We start from the raw sequence: 23,995 nt of genomic DNA on the forward strand, positions 1-23,995 counted from the left end.
CTTCGAGCAACTTTCCCGTGAATTGCCGCCCATTATCGGAGATAAGTCGACGGGGGATGCCGAACCAACAGATGATGTTCTGCCAAATAAATTTCTTGACCATCTGCTCGGTGATCTTGGCTAGCGGCTCGACCTCCACCCACTTGGAAAAATAATCAACCGCCACCAATAAGAATTTTCGCTGTCCGGTCGCCATAGGAAACAGACCCACGATATCCATTCCCCATTGGTCGAATGGGCACGACATAATGACGGCCTTCATTTCCTCTGCCGGTCGGTGGTAGAAGTTATGGTATTTTTGGCACGAAAGGCGTGTCGACACGGTCCGAGCGGCGTCCGCTTGTAAAGTTGGCCAAAAGTATCCAGCTAGCAAGATCTTCTTAGCGAGTGATCGTCTGCCCGGATGTCCTTCGCATGATCCTTGATGTACTTCTTGGAGGATGTAAGCCGAGTCCTCCGAGCTCACGCATTTCAACAGCGGGCGTGAGAAAGCCTTTTTGTAAAGCTGAGCGCCGATGAGTGTGAACCGACCGGCTCTCCTCCTTAGCAGTTGGGCTTCATTCTCATTGGATGGTGTGGCGCCCGAGCGGAGGAACTCTATGATGGGTGTCCGCCAGTCGCTTGGAAACGTGAGGCCTTCCATCCGGTCGACGTGCGTCACCAACAATACTTTTTCAATTGGCTGCTGAATGGAAACCGACGTTATTGAGCTCGCGAGTTTGGCTAACTCATCGGCTGCTTGATTTTCTGCTCTGGGTATCTTTTGGACAATAACTTCTCTAAAATTGGCTTTAAGTTTCTCAAACGCTTCAGCGTAGAGCTTGAGCCGGGCGCTGTTAATTTCAAAAGTGCCAGAGAGCTGCTGCGCGGCCAACTGCGAATCCGAATGAAGTGTTACCCGACCGGCGCCTACATGTCGAGCTGCCTGTAAGCCGGCTATGAGGGCCTCATACTCTGCCTCATTATTTGTAGCTTTATAATCCAGCAGGACGGATAAGTGCATCTTCTCTTCTTGGGGAGAGAACAGTAGTATTCCAATCCCGCTTCCGAGCCGAGTGGACGACCCGTCCACATATATTTTCCACATAGCCTCTGGCTCCGGTTTTTGCAACTCAGTCACAAAATCGGCCAAGGACTGCGCTTTGATTGCCGAGCGAGGCTGGTATTGGATGTCAAATTCACTTAACTCTGTAGTCCATTTGATGAGCCACCCGGATGCTTCTGGATTCAATAACACATGCCCAAGCGGGCTATTGGTCTTGACAATGATGGTATGCGCCAGGAAGTATGGCCGAAGGCGCCGAGCGGTGAGGACCAGAGCGAAAGCCAGCTTCTCAAGCCCAGTGTAGCGAGATTCGACATCTTTTAAAATATGACTAAGGAAATACACGGGCTCTTCTCCGCTAGCCCTCACTAATACCGAGCCGATTCCATGCTCGGTTGAAGACAAGTACATATAAAGTGGCTCACCCGCAGTCAGCTTGGCCAATACCGGGAGAGAGTTCAGATATGCCTTTAAGTCTTCGAACGCCCGATCGCATTCTTCATCCCAGTGAAACTTAGTGGCCTTGCGCAAGATTTTGAAGAAAGGGAGGCTCCGGTCGGCAGTTTTGGAGATGAATCGGGACAGAGCAGTTATCCGACCGGTCAAACGTTGCACTTCCCTTATATTTCTTGGAGGCGGCATGTCTTGTAGAGCTTTCACCTTGCTGGGATTTGCTTCGATTCCCCGCTCGGTCACTATGTATCCCAGAAAACGCCCTCCTTTTACTCCGAACAGGCACTTCTGGGGATTTAGCTTGACTCCATATTTGCGCAGTGTTCGGAAGGTTTCCTCCATGTCTTTGAAGAGATCGGCCGCTCGGACGGTCTTGATGAGAATGTCGTCCACATACACTTCCAGATTTTGCCCGATCTGCTCTCTGAATACTTTATTCATCAAGCACTGATAGGTGGCTCCCGCATTCTTCAATCCGAACGGCATCACATTATAGCAATATGTGCCGTCGGTAGTTGACTTTTCTTGATCTTCACGGGCGAGCGGCACTTGGTGATAGCCTTGGTAAGCGTCGAGCATACAAATTAATTCGCAGCCGGCCGTAGAGTCCACTAGCTGATCTATCCTGGGTAGAGGATAAAAGTCTTTTGGGCAGGCTTTGTTGAGATCCCGAAAATCTATGCATACTCTCCACTTGTTGCCCGCCTTGGAGACTAATACTACGTTCGCCAGCCAGCTCGGGAACTGCACCTCGCGTATATGGCCGGCTTCCAGAAGCTTCTCCACCTCCGCTCGGATGATGGCATTCTGCTCGGCGCTGAAATCTCTTTTTCTCTGCTTGACTGGCCGAGCGTCCGGTCGGACGTGGAGCTCATGCTGCGCAATACTTGGTGAAATTTCGGGCAACTCATGTGTCGACCAGACGAAGACATCATAGTTTCTGCTAAGGCATTGGATCAGCTCCTCTTTCTGCTCACCTCCAGATCGGACGCAATGAATGTCGTAGCCTCCGATCGGGTGGGGTGTATCTGCACTTCCTCTTTTTCTTCATAAACTAAAGAGGAAGGCTTTTCAGTTATAGCATTCACCTCAATTCGTGGCGATTTCCTAGCGGAGCTTGATTCTGCTCGGACCATTTCAATGTAGCCCGTACCTCTCCCACTTTGTCTTCGACGGGGAATTTGATCTTCTGGTGGAAGGTGGAGACGGCCGCCCGGAACTCGCTGAGCGCCGATCGTCCCAAAATGACGTTGTATGATGAGGGAGAGTCGACCACCACGAAGTTTGCAGTCCGCGTCCTTCTGAGCGGCTCCTCTCCCAACGAGATAGCTAGCCGGATTTGCCCAACCGGCAGGACTTCATTGCTCGTAAACCCGTAGAGCAGAGTTGTCATGGGTAACAGCTCGGCTCGATCAATTTGCAGCTGATCGAACGCCTTCTTGAATATGATGTTGACTGAGCTCCCTGTGTCAACAAATACGCGGTGAATAGTGTAATTGGCTATTACCGCTTTGATGAGTAGGGCATCGTCGTGGGGTACTTCGACTCCTTCCAGGTCCCTTGGCCCGAAACTGATTTCCGGTCCGCTCGCCCGCTCTTGGCTGCAGCCGACTGCATGGATTTGGAGCTGCCGGACACTCGCCTTTCTGGCTCGATTAGAGTCTCCTCCGGTCGGCCCGCCAGCAATAATGTTGATCTCGCCTCGGGAAGTATTGTTTCTATTCTCTTCTTCCCGTGCGGACGGCCGAGACCGTTCTCGTGACTTTCGGCGATCCTCCTGCCTTTGAGAGCGGTGCCGATCGGGAGTCTGTTGCTGTCGCCTATCAGTTCGAGTCCGATCGGCTTCATGAGTTCTCTGTCTCCTGTCGACTGAGGGAGACCGTCGTCCGGCATTCTGGGGCACGGGATGAGCCACGAAGGGAAGACTTCGACAATCCCTTGTGTTGTGCGTATCCGTCCGGTGGAAGGAGCAGAACATCGGGGTCCATTTCTTCTATGGCTTGGGCCGAGCGGCAGCTACCTCCTGCACGTAGGATCGGGCATGGGGGAATCGGATTGCTTCGGCCCTCGGTCCTTTAGGTGGCTGATGAGCGGCGTGCTATTTCCGCTCGGCAGGAGGAGCCCGCTCGGTTGGAGTTTCTTTTTTTCTTGCCTCTTGCGCTTCTTCCACGTTGATGTATTCGTTAGCCCGGTGTAGCATGTGATCATAATCTCGGGGCGGCTTTCGGATGAGCGATCGGAAAAAATCCCCATCCACTAGGCCTTGTGTGAAGGCATTCATCAAGGTCTCCAAGGTGGCCGTTGGAATATCCATGGCCACTTTGTTGAACCGCTGGATGTAAGCTCGGAGCGATTCACGGACTTCTTGCTTGATGGCGAACAGGCTCACGCTCATTTTCTGGTAGCGTCGACTGCTCGTAAAATGGTGGAGGAAGGCCGTTCGGAAATCCTTGAAGCTCGTAATGGATCCGTCCGGCAGCCTCCGAAACCACCGTTGAGCCGACCCAGAGAGGGTGGTGAGGAAAACTCGGCACTTTACTCCATCTGTGTATTGATGGAGAGTAGCTGTGTTATCGAACTTACCTAGATGATCATCCGAGTCGGTTGTCCCATTGTACTCGCCAATCGTTGGAGGCACGTAGAGCTTCGGCAGAGGATCTCGTAGAATAGCCTCTGAAAATTGGCGATTAATCCTCTCGGGAGATGCGTCCGCTCGGGGGGCTTTCCCTTTTCTGTCATCCCGTCTAGGCATTTCGTCCGAAGAAGATCCCCGATCTCTATGAGCTGCTGCGGCTTCAGGGGTGCGGAATAGGGCTCGATGAAATGCAACGGTGGCCGGCGGTGCTTCCGCTCGACCACCAGACGCTGACGTTGCTTGCTGCTCCGGCCGCTCGGCTGTTGCTTTCTGTTATTGCTCCACAAGCTTGGCGGCCCTTATCTCGATCAGAGCGTCGAGTTCCTCATTCGAAAGCGTTACCGTGTGTTGTCGTCCAGCCTCGTCCATCGTTTCCAATCGGATGCAGGAGCATTCCCACAGACGGCGCCAAATTGATCATGTCCGAATACTGAATCAACGGACGCTGGGCACGAGGCGCTTTCCGACTGCTGACGTGGATCTTCGACTGGTGGCACGAAGCTCCGGCGAACCTACACAGAAGTCGGGCAGGGAAGGGGTTCCCGGCGGCGACCCTCCGACGCTCAAGTCAGGTAAGCAAGTGGTGGAAAAAGTAGCTCCAAAGGTGTTTTTTTTTGCGTACCTCCGGCGAAGTATGCGACTCTTTATATAGAGCGGTGAAGGAGTTCCTACACGCCCACCAAGGCGCGTACATGTCCGCAGCCCATACCTCGGTATGTATCTGTCAGAAAGCTTACCTGACGCCATACTACTACAGTCCAGTCACGTCTTCGATGGGACAACAGAATACCTCGTTGTCAGACTTGGAGTATGGCCTAGCCATAGGACTTGACGGCTGTCAGAAGAAGTTCCTGTCCTTCTTTACCCATCACCGGCCGGGACGTCCATCCAGCCGGCCGGACGAAAAGCGTCGTCCGGACGGCCCTCCTCCCCTGCGCCGGCCGGGCGGCACGCCCATCCCGTCCCGCCTGTCACTTGCATTGATATGCTGAGGGAGACTTCCGGGCGGGTGCTACGTAAGGACTGTTAGCAGTATGTCACCTTCTCTTAGGCCTTCCGCTCGTCTCTTAGATATTGTTTCAACTGAGCGTCGGAACCCCGACCCCTGTCAGGGTACCTTTTACTGTTGGATGCTCATCGGTCGGCCGATCGGTTTGTCTCTTTCTCCCAAGTCCGGTCGGCGCACCCTTCTACGGTGGACCCCCCGGCCCTTTGATCTCTACGTAGCGTTGACCTCTTGCAATGGGGTCCCCTGCCTTGACCACCGGATCACAAAGATTAAGTCTAAATTTTTTGATCTTGTTGTGAATGTTTCTAATAATCCTTTAAGTTTATCAACTTCAATTTTTAAAATGAAATTTTCCTCCTCAAGTTTGATAGCTTGATTTGGGGTTTCATTTTCTGTTTGAGAATTAATTTATTTATTGAGGTGTTGATTTTCCTCAAGGAGTATTTCATTTTGTTTTCAGATTTAATTAATTTTTTATGAAGGCATGCGTTAATTTTAAAAAATTTTGCAATTAAAATAGATTGTACCTCGTTAGAACCTTCGAAAATAAGTATGGACTCATGGCTTGACTCATATTTAGACTCATCGTCTTGATATGCTTCGCTTTATAATTTTGGTGTAGATGCCATTAGTGCTAGTTAGTTGTGATGCTTTGATTCGTTGTTGTTTGATTCTTCCGAAGATGACTCATCCCAAATCACTTTCAACGCCTTCTTTCTCCTAGTTGTCTTGGGTTTGTCATCTTTCAACTTTGGACACTCGTGCTTGTAGAGTCCTTTCTTGTTGCACCCGTAGCATATGACATTGGTTTTGTTGCTGTTAGAGGTAGACTTGATCTTCTGCAGATCCTTTTTCGTAAAGTTCCTCTTTCTCCTAGTGAACATTTTTTTACCAAGTTCACTAGGTGTTCTTCATCTCCCGAGTCTAAGTCAGACTCAGTTTTTAGTTCAGGTTTGATTATGGACTTTGCTCCTTTAGAGGAACCTGTAAGGAGAGCAATACCTTCTCGGCCTGTTTCGAGTTAATTTGCTCTTGTAGTTTTAATTCACAAAATAACTCATGTAATTTTTATTTAGAAAGGTTCTTAGAAATTTATAGGCATCCACAATAGATGACTATAATGCATTCCAAGGAAACGAGTTTAGGGCATACCTTATAATATCTCAGTTCTCCATCTGGTGGCCGATCGTGTAGAGTCTATTGAGGATGTCCTTGATCCTCTCGTGCAATTGATTAGCTATTTCTATTGGTGCAATTTGCACTAATATTCTAACTCAGGTTTTGATGAATGACAAGAGAGTTAAGTTAGGTGTTATCATAATCTAACTTTGTTACCGAGTGTGCATGATTGACAAACTTAATGTATCAAGAGGACCTGACACCAGGCAAGAAGTCTGGATGCGCGATTTCGATAGGAGATTGGGATGTATGATTCTCAAGTGGTGAAGTCCGGATGTGTGATTCTGGCAGGAAGATCTGGTGGGTCAGATTGATGTTAAGGAGGTAAGTTGACATATGGTAAGTAAAGATAAATCACTGGAAAAGAGTGACTAAGTGATGACGCGTCCTGGTTGAGGAGACAGTAGGATTCATTACCCTTGAGTCAGTGGTCCCTTCGTGTAGTTCGATTAGCTTGTTCTATAGCTCCTTTGTAATTTCATGCGGGCTAACTCGATTGAGTTCTTCTTTCATGAGTCCGCATTGGATCATGTTCAATGCTTTTGAGTCAATTTAGGATTTCTTCTTATCCTCTGAACTCCATCTTTTTGGATCGAGTGGTATTTTTGTTGCTTCGTTTACAAGCTCCCGATACCATCATCGGATCGACTGGATCGAGTGATTTCTACAAAAAATTCATTACTCCTTTAATTAGGAGACGCATATCTTATGGCCACTTGTCAAGATTATTACTCATAAGTATTTGGCCAAAGCAGTACATGTCAAGAGGATGGTCTTCTTGGACATGTGTTTGAGTAACTTGAATCCACAGGATAAGAATTACTAATTGGGCTAGGTGTGACGTAGTCAGGCTAGTGGGGACTGACACATAGACTATGTCATAAACCAAATGAGTAAAAGATGAGTGAAAAGAACAGACACACAAATAACTATAGCTGCTGAAGAGTTCAAAATTTTTCTAGAATCAACTATAATTTTTCAGTTAATTGGGGATCATGATGTACTACTAGATACCTGATATGGGTCAGGTTTTGTGGGTCTCCCGATGAGGAAAGAAAAGGAGGAAGGAAAAGCAAAATAGATAGGCTAATATCGGCCGAGACATACCTCCCAGGTGAAGTTAGGTATATATCGGCCAGGACACACCTCCCAGGCGGGGTTAGGCTAATATCGGTCGGGACATACCCCGATAGGATATAAGTCTATATCGACCGAAATAAGCCTCCCAGGAAAAAAACCTATATACTTTTGAGGAAGTAGGCTAATATCGGTCGGGATATACCCCGATAGGAGATAAGTCCATATCGACTGAAACACACCTCCCAGGCGAAGTTAGGTTAATATCTACCGGGACATATCTCCCAGGCAAAGTTAAGCTAATATCGGTCGGGACATACCCCGATAGGAGAGCCAGTACGGGCCGGTCGATCAATACCTTGGAAAGATACTGAATATTAACATGGAAAGAGGTGTAAATAGAAGACGTATGAGGAAGGATCATAGATGAATATTTCAAATAAGATAATTAATGGAGATATCTGTAATATGTAAATACATAATAGGTGTTATATTTTGGCTGGAAATATGCTTCCAGATTATTTTGCAGGTACTAAATGACAAAGAAGGTACATCTGGGGTACGAAAAAGATTCCTTAAAAATCATCTACCACAAGTACGCAGCTGACGTCATCTCATAACGAACTCTAACAAACCGGGGTCCACTTCATGACTACGGAGGTTATATGAAGTGGTATAAAAAGGGGAATTCTCTCCGTTGGCCAGGTAAGTGGAAGTTGATGAGTTCACCAGTTTACATCATTGTGCACATTCATAACCCTTAATTTTTCAACTACTGTTCATCATCTTCCTCCTTCTTCCACACCAAGAGAGATCACTAACTTGAGCGTCGGAGGGCCTAGCCAGGGATTCCCACCCCGGTCTTAGGTCACTGACGATAGTGTTGGTTGGTCTCTTGTGCGCAGGAAGTCTTGGAAGCTCCGAATCTGGGTGTCTCTTCATCGGATCTTCGTGCAAGGAGGGCATTCGGTGACTCTATTTTTCCCGATCGGCTTTGGGTTTCTCAGATCATTGTTCTACAGGTATTATTCTCCATCAGCGGTAGGTTTTTCTTGCTGGCTCTCCGTCTTGCCTAGCTTCTTAGACAGGATCAAATTTGGCGCCGTCTGTGGGAATCTCACCTGAATCTGAGACTACATGATGGAAGAGGCCAGAAAATCAAACCTACTTACTATCAGTCGGGAGGATTTGGATTTTCTCATCAACTCCCATGTCCAGAAAGCCTTGCAGTAACAACAACAACAACTTCAAGCTCACACTGGAGCTACTCTGCCAACAGCTCATAATCCGGCAATATCAACTACCGAGCATCGGAAAGAAAAGGAACTAGAAGAAGAGGAACATGCGTATTTTCCTCCAACTACTGTTTCTCCGACGAGGCGTCCCCGAGCCTTCCTTCGCAGGGAATAAACTGGAGCAGGGGGGGTAGAAGGCCTGTGTTCCAAGAATCCTCTGGTGAAGCACCCGATAAAGAAAAGCGTAAGATTAAAATGATAACTAGTGATAGCTCACCTAACAAGGTCATCTCCCCATTCTCTCAAAGTGTACTGGATGATCCGCTTCCTAAGCGGTATCAAAATCTGCAGATCGGGGAATATACTGGAACAACAAATCTAGAAGATCATCTGTTGAAATTTGAGAACGTAGCATTATTACAACAATTCTCTGATGGAGTGAAGTGTCGGATGTTTCTCACTACCCTCGGAGGAGCTGCACAACGCTGGTTCAAGAGATTACCAGAAATATCTATTCGAAAATTTAAGGACTTCAAGAAAGTCTTCCTACACCATTTCTCTAGCAATAAGAGGTATCATAAGACTCCTTGGAGTTTGTTTTCAATCAAGCAGTCGTCTAAAGAATCTATCCGAGCATACATCAAAAGGTTCAATCAGGTAGCTATTGATGTGCCTAATGCTACTACTGAGATATTAGTAAGCGCTTTCTCTCAAGGTTTGAATGATAATGATTTCTTTAAAGATTTGGTAAGAAATCCCCCTGTTAATTTTGATTCCTTGATTGAGCGGGTTACTGAGTTTATTAATGTAGAATAAGCTCAAGCTGCTCGTAGAAAGGAGGGTGTCACCTCTTCTCCTACCCAAATTAAAGAGAAATCTCCAGCCCCTGTGCCTCCACCAAGAGGTCATAGAATAACTCATCCATCCCATCGACAACCAGAGTATCGTCCACAAGCTATACAACATGTGGAGATACAGCCAGAGGCACCAAGGAGGTGGTGCACTTATCATAAAACTAGTAGTCATCATGCTGAAGACTGTTTTGTTTTAAGAAATAAACGAGTCAATAGGGAGCGATATCAGAGGCAGAACTACTATCGACAGCAATACCCCCGGCAGCAAAGTCCACCCAAATTGGAATATCGCCCGATCGAGACTCGGCAGGAGGCAATACCAGTCCCGGCCGGTACTAGTCAAGTATCAGAAAAAGCACCTTCTGAAGCTGTGATGACAAGACAGGAAGAAAACAGAAACAATGCTGCTCGAGGCAATATCAATATGATTGCGGGCGGACCCACTTATGGGGATTCTAATAGAGCCAGAAAAGCACATGCCCGAAGATTGGAGATTCATGCAGTAAGGAGCAGCATGGAACGAGCAGCCGGTCCTGAAATAAGTTTCGGGCCCAGAGATCTTGAGGGGGGTAGAAATACCTCATGATGATGCTCTGATCATCAAAGCTGTGATAGCCAACTACGCCATTGCTCGTACCTTCATAGACACGGGTAGTTCCGTCAATATTATATTCAAGAAGGCTTTCGATCAGCTACAAATTGATCCAAGTGAACTTCAACAAATCGTTACTCCCCTGTATGGATTCACGGGCAATGAAGTACAACCTTTAGGTCAAATAAAGTTGGTCATTTCACTGGGAGAAGAGCCTCTGATGAGAACCAGGAGATCTTATTTTATGGTGGTAGACGCTCTATCCTCTTACAATGTGATATTGGGTCGACCTGCCTTAAACGAGTTTAGGGCGGTCGTTTCTACTTTTTGTCAGAAGATTAAATTTCCTGTGGATGATCAAGTTGGAGAGGTACGGGGTGATCAGAAGACAGCCCGAAAATGTTATGTAGAGATAATTTGAGCTGAAGTTAACACCGCCCGAAAGATTCAAAGAATGGAGGTTAACGCCATTAGGGAAAAACAACCCGTCCTGGTCTATGAAGAGAAGGAAGAAATTCAGATCTAGGCCGGTCGACCTGAAGCTACTACATATATCGCGGCCGATCTTGAGCCTACTCTGAAAGCTGCATTAGTACAGTGTTTGAAGAAGAATAATGATGTATTTGCCTGGACTCCCAAAGAGGTCTCGGGCGATTCTCCTACCGTCATGGAACATTCCTTGCATGTCTTCCCAGATGCCCGCCCGGTAATGCAAAGAAAAAGAAGTTTTAGCGCGGAACAAAATTAAATCATCAAAGAAGAAATAACCAAACTTATGGAGGTAGGATACATTAGGGAAGTACAGTTTCCAAGCTGGTTGGCAAATGTGGTGTTAGTCTCTAAACCAGGAAATAAATGGCGAGTCTGCATTGACTTTTGGGATCTCAACAAAGCTTGCCCAAAGGACTATTATCCGTTACCAAGGATTGATCAGCTTGTTGACTCCACCGTTGGATGCGAATATATCTCTATGTTGGACGCTTATCAAGGTTATCATCAAGTTCCTTTGGTAAAAGTCGATCGGGAAATTCTATGAAGTAACTCGGTCGGGTCTTCAAAGGAGGAACCGGAGACTCTAAATCATCTCAGAAGCAAAAGTCGATCGGGAAATTCTATGAAGTAACTCGGTCGGGTCTTCATAGGAGGAACCGGAGACTCTAAACCATCGGGAAATTCTACGAAGTAACACGGTCGGGTCTTCATAGGAGGAACCGGAGACTCTAAACCATCTTAGAAGCAAAAGTCGATCGGGAAATTCTATAAAGTAACTCGGTCGGGTCTTCATAGGAGGAACCGGAGACTCTAAACCATCTCAGAAGCAAAAGTCGATCGGGAAATTCTATGAAGTAACTCGGTCGGGTCTTCATAGGAGGAACCGGAGACTCTAAACCATCTCAGAAGCAAAAGTCGATCGGGAAATTCTATGAAGTAACTCGATCGGGTCTTCATAGGAGGAACCGGAGACTCTAAACCATCTCAGAAGCAAAAGTCGATCGGGAAATTCTATGAAGTAACTCGGTCGGGTCTTCATAGGAGGAACCGGAGACTCTAAACCATCTCAGAAGCAAAAGTCGATCGGGAAATTCTATGAAGTAACTCGGTCGGGTCTTCATAGGAGGAACCGGAGACTCTAAACTATCTCAGAAGCAAAAGTCGATCGGGAAATTCTATGAAGTAACTCGGTCGGATATTCATAGGAGGAACCGGAGACTCTAAACCATCTCAGAAGCAAAAGTCGATCGGGAAATTCTATGAAGTAACTCGGTCGGGTCTTCATAGGAGGAACCAGAGACTCTAAACCATTTCAGAAGCAAAAGTCGATTGGGAAATTCTATGAAGTAACTCGGTCGGGTCTTCATAGGAGGAACCGGAGACTCTAAACCATCTCAGAAGCAAAAGTCGATCGGGAAATTCTATGAAGTAACTCGGTCGGGTCTTCATAGGAGGAACCGGAGACTCTAAACCATCTCAAAAGCAAAAGTCGATCGGGAAATTCTATGAAGTAACTCGGTCGGGTCTTCATAGGAGGAACCGGAGACTCTAAACTATCTCAGAAGCAAAAGTCGATCGGGAAATTCTATGAAGTAACTCGGTCGGGTCTTTATAGGAGGAACCGGAGACTCTAAAACATCTCAGAAGCAAAACTCGATCAGGAAATTCTATGAAGTAACTCAATCGGGTCTTCATAGGAGGAACCGGAGACTCTAAACCATCTCAGAAGCAAAAGTCGATCAGGAAATTCTATAAAGTAACTCGATCGGGTCTTCATAGGAGGAACCGGAGACTCTAAACCATCTCAGAAGCAAAAGTCGATCGGGAAATTCTATGAAGTAACTCGGTCGGGTCTTCATAGGAGGAACCGGAGACTCTAAACCATCTCAGAAGCAAAAGTCGATCGGGAAATTCTATGAAGTAACTCGGTCGGGTCTTCATAGGAGGAACCGGAGACTCTAAACCATCTCAGAGCAAAAGTCGATCGGGAAATTCTATGAAGTAACTCGATCGGGTCTTCATAGGAGGAACCGGAGACTCTAAACCATCTCGGAAGCAAAAGTCGATCGGGAAATTCTATGAAGTAACTCGGTCGGGTCTTCATAGGAGGAACCGGAGACTCTAAACCATCTCAGAAGCAAAAGTCGATTGGGAAATTCTATGATGTAACTCGGTCGGGTCTTCATAGGAGGCACCGGAGACTCTAAACCATCTTAGAAGCAAAAATTGATCGGGAAATTCTATGAAGTAACTTGAACGGGTCTTCTAAACCATCACAAATCACCAATAAGAGATCTTATAATTTCAAGACCTAATCAACCGAGATTATGCGGACATGAGGCTGGAATTCAAAAGGGATGCTATACATATGATACATTATTCATTTGGAGGCCTATCCATTTGGAAGTCTTTATTTAAAATTTGTCTGGAATAATATGTTCAACTCGGAACTCTGGAATTTTACACAGCTCTTTATCTAGAGATCAATTGAAATTATGCATTCTTTTGGAATTATGAAGTATACCGGATGTTGTCTGCAGAAGAATTCATCAGGACAAAGATTAACTTCCAGAGATAAGCCGGGAATTCTCGAATAAAGTTTATACTCAATACTCAAAAGTATTTCAGAAGGGTTATTCTCAAATCATCATGATAAAGAAGCAAGTAAGTATCAAAATTTTCTTATATACTGCAAGTACTTAGTTACACAGCTTTAACCACACTTTTTTTTTCCATTAGCAGTTCCTATAGTACAAGTCTTTTATAAATGATCTCTTTAAACATTCGGAAAAGGGCCTTTTAAATCCGCGGGCAGTTCTTCGTTAAGCCTGCGGCGATTTATGAAAGAAAGGGGAGGTTCTTTGGGTAGGTAACCACCCTCTCTTAATTGTTGAAGAACTCCCGATACAGAATGGTTTAGAGCACCTACTATCCTATGAACGAATTCCCGAGCAAAGGCTGAAGACTTCAAATAAGTCTGACGCCATTCTTCCCACCGGCTCTTCTCTTGGTCCTTGTAATTTTGAAAATCAGTTTGTAGTCTCGCGTTCTAATCTTGCAAGGCATCTTTCTCTGATTTAAGCTGCTCCAATTCCTTCTGAAGCAGTGATAATTCAACCTCTTGAGCTTTTCTCTGCTCTTGTTCCTGTAGGAGAATGAAATCATGAGAGGCTAAGTCCTGAGCTTGATCAGAAAGACAGGCATTATGGAGCTTCTCTACTTTCTCTAAAATAAGACTTTTTTGAGAAGCATCTGAGAGAGCTTTCTCTTTCAAAGCAATCTCTAGTCGAAGACCAGAGTGTAACCTATCCACCTGTAATTCTAACGTCCTTCTAGCAAGCTCTTTGTCTTTCAACATTTGTTGACATTCCTCCAATTCTTGTTTTAAGGTTCCCAATTGTTGATTTTGCAAGGCCACCTTCTCTTGCAACTGAGCCATATCGTTGTTAGAAGAAGGTGAAGCAGCCTTCAATGTCTCCAGTTGAGCTTTCAAATTATTGTTCTCATGATCCTTAGCTGTAAGTAGTTGATCGATATGTAGACTTGTGGCAAGAAACTAAACAAAAGGATAATGTAAGTTAAAAATGAAGATATAAAGTTGATAACATATAACTAGGAATACTTACAGCTACTGCCTGACGACTATGGCGATCAGCTCGATGTGGGAGACTAAGGCCTCTTAGTTGCTCATAACCCTGCATCCAAGATTCGGCCAATAAACCTTGTAGTTGCAAAGTGCCATAGCTAGGTGGACTAGAAGGCTGTCCTAATTGAGAAGGTAAGCCCGCCGCCAGTTTAAATAAAGGACGAGGAAGGGAAGAAGAAGGAGGCGAAGAAGAAGAAGATGCAATAGAAGGGAAAGGAATAGTAGGAACAAGAGGAACAGGGAAAGAACCAGATGGAATAGAAGGTAACAGTGTAGGAGGGGCTGTAGTAGTTGTGGGAACATTAACGGCTGGAAGACTGACACTTGGAGAGGATCTCCGGCAAGGCGTCCATTTTGCTCGAGGCTTAGAGGCCGAAGGAGGCAAAGCCAATGCCAAGGATGCAGAAGACACAGGAGGGATAACGGCCATCTCAGAAGCAGGAGCAGGAGGAGCTGAAATAATAGAAGAAGAAGGGATAAGTAGACCGGGCCTCATCATCCTAAGAGCAGGATTGGAGATAATATGGGTGGGAGTTATTGGTGCCTTACCTCTCTCAAAAGAAATAGGTGCCGGGACAAGAGGAGCTTGCACAAAAGTACCAAAGAAATCGCCGAAGGGAGAGTCCTTAGTGAGGTTTGGCTTTTTAACTAAGGTAACAAAAGGCTCTTCTTCCTCCTCTTCCAAGAGTGCAACACCCTCTGCCCGTCGTTCTTCTTTGGAAAGCAAGCCCAAAGTAGAGGGATTAGGATTGGATCGGCGAGCAAATTACCATTTTTCTCCAAGATTATTGACAAAAGACTTAGTCATAGCGGAATTCTTATACATAAAAGTTGGAAGAAGAGCATCAGCTGAAATATAGAGGATAAACACCATTATCAAAGAGATATGCTAATCAGTAAAGGCGAAGTGAAATAATTATACTCACCAAAGGAACTATCCAAAGGAGTGTCGATGTTGCCTATCCCGAAGGGAAACATCAAGCCCTCTTCGATTAGATGTGGCAAACTGAATTTTGCTCCTCGCAGTTTGGGTAGAGCAGAAGCAACAGAGGAATCGTTAAGAAGATCGTGAGTGTCAGGAAGAGGAGGTAAATTATGTATCCATTGAATAGGAAATGGAGGAGGAGAAGGGAGACGCATGTAGAAAAATTTACGATACCATTCACCTTGAGGAGGAATACGGTTAAACAGAATGACCTTGGGACGAGATTGGAACTTGAAAACGCCAACATCTACTCGGCGAGGAATGAAGAAGTGATGAAAAAGACGGGGAGACAAGGGGAAATCCAATAGTTTTGATACCCCAATGAAACCCATTAGAATAGAAAAAGATTGAGGGACAAACTGGTTAAGCGGGATATCAAAATAACTGCTGACATTGCAGAAAAAAGGATGAAGGGGAAATCTAAAACCTTGTAAGACTTGGTTCCTGAAGATGGAGATACATCCTAATGGGGGAAGATGTGGACCCTCCTGAGGAGCGGGACGGATGATATAGGAAGGAAAACCATAGGTTGCCTGTAAGTCAACTTCTTCTGTATCTATGAGGTCGGAAGAGCATGAGAGAAACCACGCAGGAGAAGAAACCGCCATAGGGAGAAGCAATCACAGAAAAAGGAATCAAGAAAGAAGACGAAAGATGAAGAAAAACAGGAGAAAACTTCGTAAACCCTTATCTCTCTTTTTTGCCTTGTGCTAAAACCCATAAGCTAAAACGGCAAAAGGGAAAAAGGAGAGTAAAAGGTGCTTGGAGTATCAATCGTCATAAATAGGTAATAATATTAAAGAATAAAATCAAGAGAAAGAAGTAAAGTTAAAAAAGCTACCTCGGAAAAGGTGTGAGTTTCCTTAGAAATATTCTTAGGAAACCCTGACAATGACAGATAGAAATTAGTACAGTAACTATAAGTTTAAGGCGTGGGTGTAATAAAATGGAAGTTGAACGTCAGATAGTAGTTAATAGACGAGATCCATAGATAAAAATCGGACGATTTTGATAAATCGGCCGAGATAAAGATCACTCAAAATATATTGACCAAAGGCTTATTATAATAAGGCAAATAATATACGCTATAATAAAACCCCATGAGAACCAATTACTATGTGGAAAAAAGACATATGAAGACACAAGGGTAAACCGGTCGAGTAAAATAAATTGACCAATATTAAGAATAGCATAATAAAGCTGTGTTAAATCAGGCGAGATATGACTAAACTATGAAATATCGGGCGATATTTATCGATCCTAATATATATATCGACCAGTCATTAAGAGAGGAGCTGTTAGGAAAGATGGTATGATGACAAACCGAGTAACATTGAACACATTCATACAGAATAGATAGCTAGTGAGGGCAAGCCGATCAATCAAAAAAGATCGACCAATATTAGGAATACCATGATAGAAATACGTCCAATCGGGCGAGACATAACTAAGCTATAAAATATCGGGCGGTATTTATTAATCTTAATATATACCGATCGATCATTAATAAACGACCCGTAGGCTAATGTCGCGTTACGGTAAACCAAATAACATTAGATACATTTACAGAAAATAGATAGTTATCCTGAGAAAGAGCAAGATTCACAACCCAAAGGGGGTAATCAAAGTCACACAAGCTTATCATTATAGAATCTCAATAACTTGAATCTAAGTTAGAGTCAGCCTAGGGTACAGATCAGGAGGTTTGTTCTCAATTAGTTTGCGCCTATTTAAGAAATTAGGAGGAGGGTCACGAGATAAATAACTCTCTTCTCTTAATTGCTGAATTGCCCCTTGAGCTCCTGCAGTAAAAGCAGATAGAATGGATCTCACGATCGGTCAATTGAACTCGGGAGACTCAATCATGGCTGTGGCTCGTTCCTTGTAACGAACATCCTCGTTCCCTTTGTAGACTACCAACGCCATCTGAGAGGTCTTTAATTCATCTTCATTGGCAGAAGCCTCGGCTTTAGCCGAATCAAGGGAGGTGGTCAGAGAGGCTACCTCATCCTCTTTCAGTTGCAAGGCTTTGAGCTTCTCAATCAATTCCGCTTCATAATTATCCTTTAGCTCGCCAAGTTTGGAAGTTAATTCTTGGTTGAGGTCTGTAACCGATTTAAATTTTGCCTGAAGACTTTCAATTTGTACTTCGAATTGTTCCTTGGCGGCAGCAGAAAACGCAGTAGAAGATAATTCAACAACTTCTTGCTTTAGCTTATCATTCTCCGATCTTAACCTCTTGTTCTCAGTGTATAAGTTGTGTAGTAGTCGAGAGAAACCCATATTTTCTATCCATCATTGGAAATATAATGAAAAGTCATAAGATAATAGTTGAGAAATAGAAAATAGGCGTTAATAAGCATACCTGATTCTCCTTGTGAGAGAAGCGATCAATTGCCTCAGGAATAAAGAGCTCTTCAAAAAGGGGAGGAACTTCATCCCAAGAGCTGGCAAAAGAACCCCCTAATAATATGAGGAGAACAGGAATGACAGAGGAACCGGCCGAGAAGGAAGAAGTAGGAATAGAGGGGGGAGCAAAGATTAAGTAAGAAGAAGGCGAGGAAGGTAAAGACCCAGAAGTTGGTATAGATAGAGGAAAAGTAAAAGAAACATCCCCAGAGGCGCTGGCACTGGAGAAAGGCGAGGCAGGAAAATTAAGAGAAGGATAAAGCTCTGCCAGCGTTGGCTCATCAGAAGGAAGGCTAGCCGAAGCAAAGCCTTCTGAAATCAACTCGTCAGCAGGAAGAATGAGCTTCCTTTTTGAGGGAGGAGCCCTGGTTAGTTTGTGTCCTGGACACTTGCCCGTGGAAATTTCAGCTATCAATTTACCAGAGCTACCAGGAGACGTGAGCCCAATGAAAGGAAGAGAGGTAGATGAGGAGACAACAGCAACCATTGGAGAGGTAACAATGGGTATAGGATTGGGACGGATCTCTGCAGCAGGATCCCCAGGAGAACCTTCAGGAGCCTCACAAACCCCTGAAGAGCTGGGTACTTCGGCTAAAGAAGCCGGCTCTTCAATTGAGGGTGGAGGGGTGATAGCGGCCAGAAACTCGGCTTCCTTGGCACGAAGCAGGTCCTCTTCCACGCGTATTTCTTCGTCAATCAAGGCATCATAAAAGCTTTCCACTGTATAGAAAAGAAAAACAGTTTAGGCAGTTAAAAGCAAGAAGAAAGGAACAAGATGTTACCTAAGGAAATGTGGGTATCAGGTTTGACGGGGCTTAAACCAAATAGGTATAGAAGCTCGACCTTCAATCATTTCGGGATCGAGAGTCGGTGACCTAATAACTTCTCACAATAAATAGGAAAAGAGGGAAGAAGATGAAACTCTCTAACGTCGGGCAAGGGAGGCAAGAAAGATTTCCAAGCATAAGACCAAGGAATAGGTCCCGAAAACTTTAAAAATAAAAAACAAGATTTCCAGGCTTTGAGAGACGACGACATATCTCCAAAAAGGACCATTTTAGTTCTCGACTGGAATAAGAAGACACCAGGCTCCGAGCACTTGGGATAGGAAAACATGAAGAAATTTTGAGGAGTAGGAGGAATATCCCGTAGACGAAACAACATGTAAGTACCGCATAGATAACGAAATGCATTAGGGGCGAACTGCTGCAAAGGAATATCAAAATACCGACTTATCTCAATTAAGAAAGGAGGAATGGGGAACCTTAAGCCCCCTATCAACTGGTCCCTGAAAAAAGTCACGCAGTTATCAGGGGGATGATGAGGTCGATCATTCGGTGTTGGGAGTATGATTCTATATTCCCTAGGAATTTCATATTGACGACGGATGGATAATATAGTATTCTTATCAAAGGTAGAAGACATATGGACATACCAAGGAGCAATTGTTTCAGCAGCCATGGACAAAAGTATAAGCTAGTGAAGCAACAGGTTACTTACTGAAGACAAGAAAAGAGATCGTCGAGAAATGATGAGCCCAGGATATGGTTGAAGGCAGCAACGAGAAAAGAACTCTAGAGAAGAAAAAAGGAAGGACAAGGTTTAAAAGGAGACGAAGGGTTTAGGGTTTGAAAAGCGCACAACTATCGTCAGATCAAGACACTGGTATCTCAGCAGACGCTGAGGATCGCAATAGAAAGGCAAAAGACCTACGTGACGTGGAGGTCAGAAAAAGTATGTGCCATACCATCATAAAAACATTCACATCGGATGTGATAGGTCGGATCACACTGGGGTTGATAGCGTCTCGGGGTACGTTTCTAACACTCTCTCACCCGAAGAAGAACCAATCACTAGCCAGGAAGCTTCGAAAGAAGACGTGCATAACTGGGTATAATAAAATAAAAGGGATTGAACTTTTGACTAAGCCCAGGCTAAAGACAAAAATATTTAAGGATGAAGATTTAGGCGAATGATAGATTTCAAATTAACGTCCTTATGAAATACAAACTAATATTGATCGAAATAATGTTGTATTAGCCGATATGATTTTAATTATAAAATTAGTCATGATATAAAAGTATGCCCATAGTTAAGACAACCTCGATCATGATAAATGATACATATGTAGAATACAACATTACATTTATTCTTGTAAATTACAGAAGGATTCCATAGAATCATTTGACTTAATACAAGAGTCTGTTGTTACACTTAGAATCTGATCAAGTACATAACATTACATCTTTCCTCGGAACAGTAAGCCTCAGATAGATAACAAATTTACAAACACAAGCTCCTGAAACGCTTAGAAAATTTCAGTCCCACTGGAGTCAAACTTACCATGGAGCAGAGAGGGAAATAGTTTACTTCGCCCAGGCTTGTCAAGGCAAATAAGTGGCAATATTCTGCCTGGGACGAAAAAAGCAACAAAAGCAGAAAGGCTCAGAGGCAACGAGACAGGGAAACATTTATTCATTCCAACATGGAAAAGTAAATGTAAAAACCACTTCCCCTCTCAAGCCGTCTGAGCTCGGCAAGTGAGGCAACCAGGTATAGCCCAAGGGTAACATGTGCTGTGCCCTTCACACAGCACCCTTGGGTCATTTGGCTGCCCCTCTATAAGTAGCAAAAATCTCTCTGAAGTTTCTTGAGTCCTTCAGAGCATCGACATCTTTGGATGAAAAATATGAATGGTGAGGCTTCATCTCTTAAGACAATCCATTGAACCCTAGAGGTAACCGGAGCAAATATCCCAATAAAATCATATATAGATCTCACCTTGTCCAACAAAAGTTGCCCCCAAAGAGGAGGATCCGAGACCATAGCCTTAGCAATAAAAGGTGGCAAGGAAGGAAAAGAACTGAGATGCGTGGTGGATGAAGAGAAGGTTGTAGCCCTATTTAAAGAGGCGAACGACTCACAGGATCACTATACTTGGTTTAGAGAAACAGTGGTACACAAAATCTGTGAGGTCATTTCAATATCTGGAGCAGAGTCACGGGTAGGAAAAGACAAGACCATACTCATATCTAGTCAGTCGTCTACACCTCCTTCAACTAGACTTGAAGGGAAGGCTAGTGATATGGGTCAGGTTTTGTGGGTCTCCCGATGAGGAAAGAAAAGGAGGAAGGAAAAGCAAAATAGATAGGCTAATATCGGCCAGACATACCTCCCAGGTGAAGTTAGGTATATATCGGCCAGGACACACCTCCCAGGCGGTGTTAGGCTAATATCGGTCGGGACATACCCCGATAGGATATAAGTCTATATCGACCGAAATAAGCCTCCGAGGAAAAAGACCTATATACTTTTGAGGAAGTAGGCTAATATTGGTCGGGACATACCTTCATGATGAAGGTAGGGTAATATCGGCCGGGACATAACTGCAGGAAGGAGGTAGGGTAATATCGGTCGGGATATACCCCGATAGGAGATAAGTCTATATCGACCGAAACACACCTCCCAGGCGAAGTTAGGTTAATATCTGTCGGGACATATCTCCCAGACAAAGTTAGGCTAATATCGGTCGGGACATACCCCGATAGGATATAAGTCTATATCGACCGAAATAAGCCTCCCAGGAAAAAGACCTATATACTTTTGAGGAAGTAGGCTAATATTGGTCGGGACATACCATCATGATGAAGGTAGGATAATATCGGCCGGGACATAACTGCAGGAAGGAGGTAGGGTAATATCGGTCGGGATATACCCCGATAGGAGATAAGTCTATATCGACCAAAACACACCTCCCAGGCGAAGTTAGGTTAATATCTGTCGGGACATATCTCCCAGGCAAAGTTAGGCTAATATCGGTCGGGACATACCCCGATAGGATATAAGTTTATATCGACCTAAATAAGCCTCCCAGGAAAAAGACCTATATACTTTTGAGGAAGTAGGCTAATATCGGTCGGGATATACCCCGATAGGAGATAAGTCCATATCGACTTAAACACACCTCCCAGGCGAAGTTAGGTTAATATTTGTCGGGACATATCTCCCAGGCAAAGTTAGGCTAATATCGGTCGAGACATACCCCGATAGGAGAGCCAGTACGGGCCAGTCGATCAATACCTTGGAAAGATACTGAATATTAACATGGAAAGAGGTGTAAATAGAAGACGTATGAGGAAGGATCATAGATGAATATTTCAAATAAGATAATTAATGGAGATATTTGTAATATGGAAATACATAACAGGTGTTATATTTTGACGGGAAATATGCTTCCAGATTATTTTACAGGTACTAAACGACAGAGAAGGTACATCTGGGGTACGAAAAAGATTCCTTAAAAATCATCTACCACAAGTACGCAGCTGACGTCATCTCATAACAAACTCTAACAAACCGGGGTCCACTTCATGACTATGGAGGTTATATGAAGTGGTATAAAAAGGGGAATCCTCTCCGTTGGCCAGGTAAGTGGAAGTTGACGAGTTCACCAGTTCACATCATTGTGCACATTCATAACCCTTAATTTTTCAACTACTGTTCATCATCTTCCTCCTTCTTCCACACCAAGAGAGATCACTAACTTGAGCGTCGGAGGGCCTAGCCAGGGATTCTCACCCCGGTCTTAGGTCACTGACGATAGTGTTGGCTGGTCTCTTGTGCGCAGGAAGTCTTGGAAGCTCCGAATCTGGGTGTCTCTTCATCGGATCTTCGTGCAAGGAGGGCATTCGGTGACTCCATTTTTCCCGAACCGCTTTGGGTTTCTCGGATCATTGTTCTACAGGTATTATTCCCCATCAGCGGTAGGTTTTTTCTTGCTGGCTCTCCGTCTTGCCTAGCTTCTTAGACAAGATCAATACCACTTATGATCGATCTATAATTAATTATTAATTATGGAAGACCAATATAAATTGAGAACCTATAAGAATACACATACTATGAGTTTATCTAAAAGATATAAAATGAGTTTGAGAATTAGATTCTCAGATCGAGAGAGACTAAATTTGGTAAGACCAAACAAGGAACAAATATGGAAGATGTTTAGCGTAATGAAAGTGATGGTAGACCATGGCTCTTTTATGCAATATTAGTTTCATTATGATTTAATAATAAACCAAAATTAAAGGATTTGGTTTAGTTGTGAACTAAGTTGATTTAGTTTTGAACCAACCTTAATGGTAATGGATTGAATTATGGCTATTATTGGGTTTGGGAGATGACTTGATCCCCAAGTCATTAAAGAGGTGTATAAATAAACCCCTCCATCAGAGGAATTGGGGCATGAATGGTTCATTAGAGAAAACCTAATTTGATTCGGTTTTCCTCTCATCTCTTCTCCTCCATTCTCTTTGCCGCTGGCAACAAGGAGTTGCACAAACTCCATGTGCCACCATCAACCAATAGCAGGCATGCCCTGATCTGCCTGCCATCTAGCTGAAGGTCCCCTCCGGCTCTTCCGGTCACTTGTCATCGGTCATAGCTCCGGAAGCAACCTCTTTTACTGTCGGACAGCAATGGCAAGGAATATTATCATCCTTCTTTCGCTGCCCAAGCCACAACCGATAACCTCCCAATAATCAGTCCTTCCCTTTCGGCCATCTACAACTGACCATGACATCCAACAACAAACACCAAGTTGTCGAACAACAGCTAATTCTACTGGAAACAAGGTTTTGAATTGCTAGACAACAAAGTTTGCTATCCTTCTTGGGTTAACACTGACCTAGCTACCAGATAACCCTTTTTCATCGGCCACAACCGTCAGCAACAACCTTAGGCAGTGTCGGATAGTAAGCAAAGGTTGTTTTCTACCCCTCCTCTTTATGCCAGTCAATTTTTTGGTCTAAGCTTACTTTGTGCCACCAGGTTTCCCTCATTGTTGGACAGAAATTTGAGTTGAAGAACTATCTCTCTCTTGGATAGCTTCATCTTCCTCGTTTGGCTAGTACCAAAATGAAGATAAAAAGTACATGACTTAGTGAAGTTAGCTCAAGGATAACTCAGTGTGGATACGAATAGAGACAAGCCTCGTTAAGCTTGCTCATTGATTCCAATAAAAACTAGCATTGTAAGGCTAGCAAACATTATCTATGAGGTTCGATTACAAACTTACATGTATACTTTTCTAACAAATACTTTGGTCTATGGTTATGTTTGGTGCATCTGTATATCATGTATATGTGTGGTGTGTATGATATAGTAATATAGATTATTATTTCTCTTTTGTTGTTTGTTAATTGATGTGGTCAAACTCAAAGTGCATGATTTTGTCATTAAGTAATAAAATATCGCTTCACAGAGATTGTTGATTAAGCACTAGCTGAGTTCATAAAGCAAGTTATCTAGATGATTGAAGTTGTGTATGATCATGAGAGAAAGAGATAAAGAGATAAAGAGTTGAGAGAGCAAGAGAGAGGTTTGAGA

This window comes from Zingiber officinale, chromosome 10A, assembly GCF_018446385.1.
Source record: "Zingiber officinale cultivar Zhangliang chromosome 10A, Zo_v1.1, whole genome shotgun sequence".
NCBI classification, from domain to species: Eukaryota; Viridiplantae; Streptophyta; class Magnoliopsida; order Zingiberales; family Zingiberaceae; genus Zingiber; species Zingiber officinale.